Source organism: Coturnix japonica, chromosome 6 (assembly GCF_001577835.2).
Source record: "Coturnix japonica isolate 7356 chromosome 6, Coturnix japonica 2.1, whole genome shotgun sequence".
Lineage (NCBI taxonomy): Eukaryota > Metazoa > Chordata > Aves > Galliformes > Phasianidae > Coturnix > Coturnix japonica.
The window spans coordinates 29,691,432-29,700,706 of NC_029521.1; the positions used below are offsets into that span (position 1 = coordinate 29,691,432).

Below are 9,275 nucleotides of genomic sequence, written 5' to 3' on the forward strand. Positions count from 1 at the left end.
GAAATTATTGGATGCAGTTAGGAAAACAGATTGAAGGAGTATTGGTGCCTAACCATAACATTAACTCTAACCCTAGCCATAAGAAAATGGACACCTAAAGAAAATGGGGTTCTCTTGGTCCTAACACCTCCTTGTGAGTCATGGTACCGAAAACCTGTCAGGTGATCAGCAGAAAGGTGGATTTATCACTGATCTGAATACCTTCTGTTGGTGGTGTGTTGAAGCATTGCTTCCTTTTATTTGAATGTAACCACAGGCTTTGTAGGTATATTGTCACTGACAGCTGTTTTATTGATTTAGAGTTTTTCTTTTGAGGGCGTTTTAGGGAACTTCTTAAGCTTTTAAAACTAAACTCTGTGGTAGCTCTTCTGAAAGGTCCTTGCATTCTTGCATGCTTAATGTTCACGTTCATTACTCTTCAGCTCTTTGGAGATGCTTCTGGGATCACAAGGCGCAGGTTGGTGGTGGTAGTACCTCTGTTGCAGGTGAATGAGTTGGCATTTTCCTTGGTAGAACTGCAAAACATTACCGAGTGCTGGAGCCCAGAGGGATGATCAGTAGACGTGTCAGTATTTAACGCTAACCAAAGGCATTTCAGACCACACTGAACTAGTAGTTAGTGTAATTTTACTAGCAATTAGTGTAATTAAATGTTTTCACCAGGATGGAAAGTCGTGGTTTGATTTTGAGGTAATTTGCTTGACAGATATCAGATGTTAAAATAATTAAGGATTTAGCATTTACATTTAATCTCAAGTGAATCTATGAAAACAAGCTTCTACGCTGTACCAGATTCATGTATTAATTGACTCACAGATTTTAAGACCTACTATTGTGGTCACCCAGTCTGGCCTTCTGCATGAGTAGTCATGGAATTCCAGTGCAGTAATTCATGCTTCTTCAGAAGAAATCCATAGAAACTAAAAAGCTTACAGGTAACTTGGTGGTTTTTAAAATCTCGTTAGATGGAAAATCTATAGAAATACAGAAGCTCCAATTGAGCATGGAAAAATAAATTTGGCACAGGTACATTTGGAACAGAGTTATTGCCCAATCATTTGCAGTTTCAGTGATCTTTAGTGCTGCTAAAGGGGTGAGTGTTAGATTGTTGGTTTTCTTCTGTTTGAGGCAAAATAAGTTCCTGGTGAAACTCAGACAACGTTATCAAAGGGTAACAAATACATTGTGCAGTTTGTTTAGCTTTCCTGGGAGCTTGTTGAGTTTATTTTCAGCATAGGGGATCCCAAGAGCATTTGGCTTTTATAATCAATTCTGCATGTACTAGCTAATTCTTAATATAAAAATGACTGGTTGGCACATAATAATGTCAGTTATTGGGATTCAGGTCAATAGCAGTATTTGCTTTCTGGATAGGAGAGTCACCTCCAAAATGCTATGACATTCATTAATGTGATCATTGTACTTTATGCATACGTACTTAACAGAATAAGATTAACAAAACTCAGAAATGTTTCTGTTCTACAGTTAAATTCTCTTTGGAACAATAGATTTGTCATAGAAAAGATTCTATTTACTTTGACAAGGCAAATAAGTTGCATCATTTTCCAGATATTTAAAGGAAACTGAGAGGGATCAAAAAAACCCCCACATATTTATGAATCTTGATGACTTGAATCACAGCTTGTATATTTATGTCTTTTAATACACAAGGCCGTATGCTCTTCCTCTTCTTAAACATGAAGACATATGCCTTCCTTTTCCATAAGATATACCTTATTTTTACGAGTCTAACAGATGCACTGTGGCCAATTATAGGGCATCTTTAAGGCAGCCGGCTCTGCTTGTTCTAATCAACTTGCTGTATGAACGGGAGCACCAAGGGATTGGCAAGAGTCGGGAACAGCGTTTAGCACTTTGCTGACCTTGAGTCCACCTTTTCAAAACTCCTTCTGGAACTAAGATTTTTTCCAGCCATTTTCAAGTGATTTCTTCCACTTTCTCCTGAGACTAAAACACTTGATTGACCCATGATGTTAAGCGAAATTCTTTCACTGGAAAAGAAAAAATTGTGGATACTCCTTAGACATGAAAATATTTGTGAACTCCATTTGGGTGGCTAGAATTAAAACCTTCGAAAAGGTTTCAAGGTATCAGTCTAGACAACCTAACGAGTATTTCATCCTGAAGTAAGGCACAGAGGCAAAAGCACAAGCATACATATAAATAGCTAGACATTGAATCTTAAATGCATATTTCTTAGTTCTGTTTCAGGCTTGTAGATGCCACTATTATCTATGTATTTGTTTAAACCTGGTAGATCTCGTGTGGCATGGCACCAAAAAGCAATGATCTCTGCTTTAAATTCCTGAATGACCCAATATGGCAGAAATGACTCCCATGATTGATCTGGTTTCCAAAGGTAACACTAGAATTATTAGTTTCAGTAAAGGAGAAGCAAGCAAAAAAATAAAAGTGCAGATTTTTCATATTCAAGGCTTCACATTAGTTTGATGCACGTACTTATTAATTATTTGTTAAAAGACATCATCGATCAATACAGAAGGAATATACCAAAGACTACATTCTGCAGCAGTACCTTTGTTAGTAGCTGTACCACAGGTAATGGCATTTTGCATCACCCTGTCTATTTCCTCCCTCCACCCATTGGGAAGGAAGGTTTGCTATTGAAACATACCAAACTAACTTCCAAAGCTGTGCCTCAATGACATGGAAGCCCAGTTTGCACTCCTATTTTCTGTATTCCAGATGTTCAAAGGTTAAACATTCTCTGTACATTTACTCCTATTGCTCTTTACAAATACTCCCCTGGCACAGAAGTAGCTTTTGCTTGTTTTTCTGTGCCAAAGAAAATAAAAATGGACCAAACAATGAAGGAATCTAGCTTCAAGAGGAGCGCTCAGGAAGATACTTAGCAGTTCACTTCTTAGCAGTTCACTTCTATTCATGGTTATGTTTGAGATTCTGTATTTGTTTACTCTGAGTAGTTATCTTGGCTTAATGGAGCATGTATTGCCAGGTATCCATCCCCCAGGCTCGCTCTGCCCTCTGGGTGCCAGTGAACTGTGGTGTTAATTTTATTGGTCATGGGGATTTCCTCTGTCTGGTCACCTTCCCATCGAAATAAACAGCATAACACCTAGGACCCTGTTCAGCCCTCAGCTGCACTGACAAGATCTCTTCTGCAGCACATAAAATGCACTATGGCGTGTACAGTATGTGTAATTTACTTTTACAGGCTCAACTGTTATTCTCTAATCCCCATGCTCTGCCATGTCAGAAAGCAGGACTTGATGGTCTGTCTGGGTTTCCATGTTACAGAGGTGAGGCAGAGGGTCAGTAAAACAAACAGATGAAAAGAAGCAGGCTGGAAAGTTGGAGAGTAGTTACATGCTACAGGCAGGTTCACGTTGCCTGAGAGGAGGATGGGTTTTATAGCTTAGGAGGCTATCCTGTATGTATTCCAGCAATGGAATAGCATTGCAGTTTGTGGCCATGTGGTAGAAAAATCTGTAGCCTTTGGTATGTTGTTTAATCTGCTTGCTTGTCTATAAACTGTGAATATTGATTCTTATCTCATACCATCTCCTGTGAGGTTTAAAAGTTTATATGAAGCACCTATAGATCAGTATGCTCTGCAGAGGTGCTTTAGAAGTGCAAAGTACTTTTAAATGGTGCAGATGCATTCTATGAAGGTTTGTTTAGCGGGGTTAATTCACCCAAAGATTCACTACATTTTATGGGGCGGGTGCTTGGGGGCTTGCAACTCTGCCTTGCAATGGAGTCAGCAGTTTTTACTGAAAACAGAGCTGGAAAAGTCAATTCAGCTGTTGCTCAGGTTAAGGTGAATGTTGCATTGTTATACTTCTAGTCTCAATTCTGAAGAACACTCCAGTTGAATACAGACCATATTAATGTGCATCAGTTATACATACACAGAGTCGGTCAATGACTACATTGATCCAGTCCTGTGTTTTCTTTTAGAGGATTCTACAATGAGGCAATAGAAATCATTAAAACTTGTGATATTGAAATCCTCTTGGTGCAGGCAGACGTGCAGCTCACATTTCACATGGTGGTGCAGCATCACTGTGCAGTCATGCCTAGAATGTAAAGATTTCATTTATGCTTCTGTTGAGTATGAATTTTTTGTTTTCATCAAGATCATGTGTACGTAGCACATCATCCATTTTCTCATGTGTTGAACGTGATACTAAGTATTATAAGAAACAAGTTTTTTGCTTTTAAAGCTCTATTTATGCTTATTAGATCCTACTCAGAGGGATCTTAAAGATCCTTATATCTCCCTGCAGGTTCAGTGTTGGGATAGGGTTTACTTGCAAACTTGATTGGGATACGTAAGTTTGAACGCATGTAAGAAAAGCTGAAGCTTGTTGAACAACAAAAGCTGCCTCTGAAACATGGCACAGCACTTCCCAAGAGCGTAGAGCCCCAAAACTATGTGGTTTTCCCTTCTGGAGGACTCTGAACATCACAGAAGTCATCACAAGCATTTTTAACTTAGCCAGAATTTCAAAACCTCGCTATTTCAAAGAAGGCTTTATGAATGGAAGAGTGGCCGGGCGTTTCCTGGGCTTGCAGGATTGGTATCTTGTTCATTATAAACATTGTTAGTAACGATTTGATTTTCACAAAAATGTTTATGAGTATTTCTGTAGAAAGCAGCGTGGAAGCACAGAATGGAAACCAGCTCTTGCTCCTATCTTAGCGCAGAGAGGTTTGTTAGAAGTAGAAAATAGAGAGAAATGATGTGACACTTACTGGTTAACTTAATACAGACATCTCGGCAGTCTGCAGACTCGTTATTGTCAAGTTCTTTAGTTCACTTCATAAAGGGAGACGGTGAATAATGATCTAGAAATGAAGAGCAGGAAGAATGAATCAAACTGCATTATAAAAGCTGCAGGCTTGATTTGGAGAGCAGGGCTAAGTAAGAAATGGTTGAAAACAGAGCAGATCTGAAGTGGAGGACTCTTGCTTAGTCATGCAGTAACACTGCACTGAATGTACTGAGTAACATATGCTAATAAATCTGTGTGCAGGATGGAGGGCTGTCAACAGATCACTCCAATTTGCAAATGCAGTTTGTCCTTGCAGGTTTCCTTCACACCTCTCCTGACGGTTGCAGGATTAAAACTATAAAAAGAAATAAATTGAGAAATACCAACCCTCTTCCACCTTCACATTCCCTTTTGAAACATTCCCAAAAAAATTCTCATAAGATGAATGTTGATGACTTGAGGGGTGGAAGAGCCGGGGTGTAGGTGCTATAGGAAATGTGTTGGGCTATGGGTAGATTATGAGGCTGATGCAGCTAATCTGGATATATTAGGTGCCAGTCTCTGAGGCCTACCCTGCCTGAAAGTGGCAAATACTGCTTTCATTTCCTGCAGTGGCCCTAAAGAAGTGTTGGAAGGCTGCTTTTCCTAGAAGGCCCTGAGATAAATAGGAATTTCATATGAAAAGTTGTCCTTCGCTGTATCTCTGCTTCAGAACTGCGCAACCGAAGACTTTTGGGTAAAGTTTTGTTAGCACTCTGTGAAGGAGAATCTGTTATTGAGGGCACTGTCGTTGAGGTGAAACACTACCCCCCAAATCTTGACTGTTTGTTGCTATTAAAGACCCCTTGGCACTGTTTGTGAGAGCAGAGGTGTGAGCCCTGGTGTCCTGGCCAAAATCCAGCTTGGGTAATTAAATTCTGCCTTCCTAAAATCCCCCCTGTAGTTCCAGCCGAGTACAGCATTCTTCATTTCCTCTCCAGAACTGCTGCACAGAATTGCTTTGCGCTGGTAAACAGCTGCCACATCTCACCCCAGAGGAATGGCTGCATTGCAGTGCCCAATTCCCCCCTTTCTGTCTCTCTGCTGAGAGACACAGAGGCACAGCGCTGCCCCGAGCTGCCCTCCTGGCCCTGGGTCAGGGGCACAGTGCGGACAGCAGCCCCCCAACCTGCTGTGATAGCAGTAATCCACGCTTGGCTTTAGGAATTCAGACTGAAAATACCTTGCTGTTCCTAAAGAGCTCAGGACCTGAAGTGCTGTTGGTGTGGCTAGCCTTGATTCCTAGATATTGGTCATACCTGGTAAATGGTTTCATTTTCTTTGCTGAGGAAGAAATCTTGAGTCCACTTCTACTGGGGCTTGTTAAGCTGTTGCCTTGGGGGCCAGTTGATCAGTTGTTAAGTAGTAAGCAGCTTTGGCAGTCAACAGGCATAGGATCCCCTGCAGCTACTCCAGCCTGCCTGCCCTATCGTTCTTTGTAGAGGTAGCACGGTATTGTCTTAGAAGTGCAATAATGGTAAAATAAGAGCAGAGAGTGCTCAGTCCATTTTGCATGCCCCGGTATTTTAGGAAAGCATGTGGCATCTGTATGGACATATATAAATGCATTTACGAGGCAGTAGTGGCTATGGAAGTCCCGTAGAGAAAATTTTAAGAGGTTTTTGTTTGTTTGTTTGTTTTTGGTGTTAGTTCAGGGACTCTTTAAGTGAAAAGAAAGGGGAGTTAGAATGGCTCTAGCTGTACCTGAGGGCTCCTCAGCTGTTTGTCCTGGCTCCTATCGGCTCCCTTCAAGTCAGCGTGAAAAATTAGGAGAAAATGTGGCAGGGATTAGGAAGTTTTTTTTGTTGGCAATCCAGCAAAAATCACCGCCAGGCCTCAGAGAGCTGTGCTCAATGCAGGGCAAACCTGACACACTTCTATCTGGCAGCGAGGAAGTGCTTCAGCTGCAGTGTCTGTTCCGAATTGTTGTGTCAAATAGTGAATTCTTATTTACTCCCTAAAGTGCTGTGACATACGTACATGAAAGAAGTGATAGGTTCTATGTATATGGGGGGGAAACAAAACCAGCTTTTCTTTATCTAGAAAATGTTTCAGTACTCGCAGATACACTAATTTAGTAATCCACGCACACATGAAGAAATGTTGTCCATCTGACTTTCTCTTAGCTGAGTACACCGGGAAGGATTCAAAGCAAGCTCGACAGATTTCCACTTTTCAGAAGCCAGTAGGGTTTTTTAAAATGTATTTTATGCTGGGGTTATTTTGTTTGGGTTTTTTTTTTTGCTTGAATGAATTACCTATATTCCTTGAAATGGTGTTTAGTAATTCTCAGCGACTGCGGAGATGCCTACTGGGAAGTGGTCAACTGATCACAACAAACCCCACGGACTCCGGGCTCTCCTACTGCTTTAACTCAATTGCACTTTCTTATCCAACGCCACATCTCTTAGGAAAATCCCAGAAATGCTGTTTACCGTGAAGCATGGTTTTAATATTATCACAGCTATTTGAAAAGACAAAAGATGAGAAAGACTGGTAGTGAAGGAAGAAACAGTTTCAAGGGATGGATTTACAGAAACAAGACTCACATTTGCTGCTAATGTTTACTCCATAGTCCATCCTTGGCTAAAACACTTACCCCTTGATGCTAAGAGCAACTACCATGGATGTGAATGCGGACATGCATTCTCCATCTGTGTCCTGATCTCCTACTGTCCGTAAATAATTATCAGCAAAATGGAAGCCTAGGAAATTATTTCATTTTTCTCTTGTATTGGCAGTGCATTGTTACCAAAAAATAAAAGCCCATAGAGCTGATGTCCAGCTAAAGAATTGTTTGCATCCTCAGGAATGACTATGAACCCAGCTATGACTTTGCAGCAAGGTAGGCCATTTAGTTTGAACAGCTGTTATTGGTCACATCTCGTGACATATGGTAGCAAATATATTGTACTAGACAAGAGGGACCAGAAAAGGTTTCCAGAAATGGCTAGTAATTATAGCACTTCAGTTTCTACCTGTCCAACTTGAAGTCTACGGGAGTGTTGGGCTAAGCCTGGATCAGGCCCCTGGAAGAAGATGGGGTTTCGTGGCAAGTGCCACCTCCTGCAGAGTGGTTGTGCTCCTGAGGCTCTGCACATTGGTGCACGTTTGCTGTTGGTTCCTCCAAAAACAATCTCTTCTTCTTCTCTTTGTTCATCTTCTCTACAGAAGTGCTCCTTTGGGGTGGAGAGGAAGGATCTGCAGGTAGAATGTGGAAATATTTTAGCAAGAGTCGTTTCAAATCAAAGCGTGGCAGCTTACAGGCAGAACTCTTAATGTTGAGATTAAGATCGTTCTTTGCAGCTTTCTGCCTTCCTTTATGGTGGCTTTCTTCTGGAGATGGCTTTTGGTGAAGACACCAGGAATTTTGCAGATCTATTAGTACTCCATAACCAGATCATTTGGATGTCCTGTCTCATGGCAACCTCTTTGTTTCTCCGTGTGAGGGGAGACTTTCCTTTTTGAGTTTAACACAAAAATAAGCAAAAAATATTCTCTGGTTCTGTGATGTTAGCCCTACTGATGGCAGCAATCATAGTCTTGAAAGCAGCATCACTGCCTGTTGGATCTTCGATACATCAAACACCAGCGCTGGCATTGTTTTGAGAGGGTTAACTAAGATTAATGAGAAAAGAAACATGAAGCCATGGAGGATCAACATAACAAATCAATGACTGAATAAATTTAATGCGTATTCCAGCTGTACTTTACCTGGCATCAGCCTGATTCTTAAGACTGTATCTTTTGTGCTTCTAAATAGCCCACTAAGACATGAGCACTGCTTCCAGTTTAATAACGCTTTGTTTAAGCTTTAGACAATAGTTGTCAATGTATTGATTTAGGAGAAATTTGCAGAATAAAAAGGAATGTTTAATAAGATACAAATAAACTCCTCCAGCATTTTCCGGTCCCCATCCTTAGTGTTTGCAAGCTCTATCTTCAGTATATTATTTAAGGACAGCAAAATCATTAGAAAATAAAATGGGACTTGCTCATAGTCAACATGAGTCTGAACCTTGGCATGAAGTAACTGGAAGGTGAACTCTCTCAGGTGGGTAAGGCTTTCTCTGTCATCGCTGAGGAACTTTTGAAAGCTCCTTTTGTCGCAGCCGATGAAAAGGGAACGCTTATTTTATTTATTTATACCTAATTATTGCTTAAAGCTCGGGAATGTGACCTGTGTCTTTGCGAATTAGATCCATTGTCGGTAAACATGGCAGTGGAGATGGTTTCCTCTCTCTCTTTAACGAGAACGCTATTACCCACAAATTGCCTCTTAAAGCTGCCATTTGTCTTGCAAATCTGACGACTTTGCTTCCCTCCCGATAATGGCACGTATAAAGCCTGCGACAAAAAGGAGAGCTTTTATATGTATGAACGGTTTCGCAGCCCAGGCTCATAATCAGATTCCAGAAATTGAACTTGCAGAAAGTTTGTGCTAGCCTTGTGGAT

General features: G+C 40.9%; 1 long non-coding RNA gene across 1 annotated transcript; it reads right to left on the minus strand.

Moving 5' to 3' along the window:
• Window positions 1-266: 266 nt before the first annotated feature.
• Window positions 267-6,732, minus strand: LOC107316234. The gene is made up of 4 exons (XR_001556247.2): window positions 6,525-6,732; window positions 4,762-4,854; window positions 1,884-2,012; window positions 267-515 (listed from the first exon to the last, which is right to left on the minus strand). It is a non-coding gene; the product is annotated as an uncharacterized LOC107316234 (long non-coding RNA).
• Between the last annotated feature and the right edge of the window lie 2,543 nt (window positions 6,733-9,275).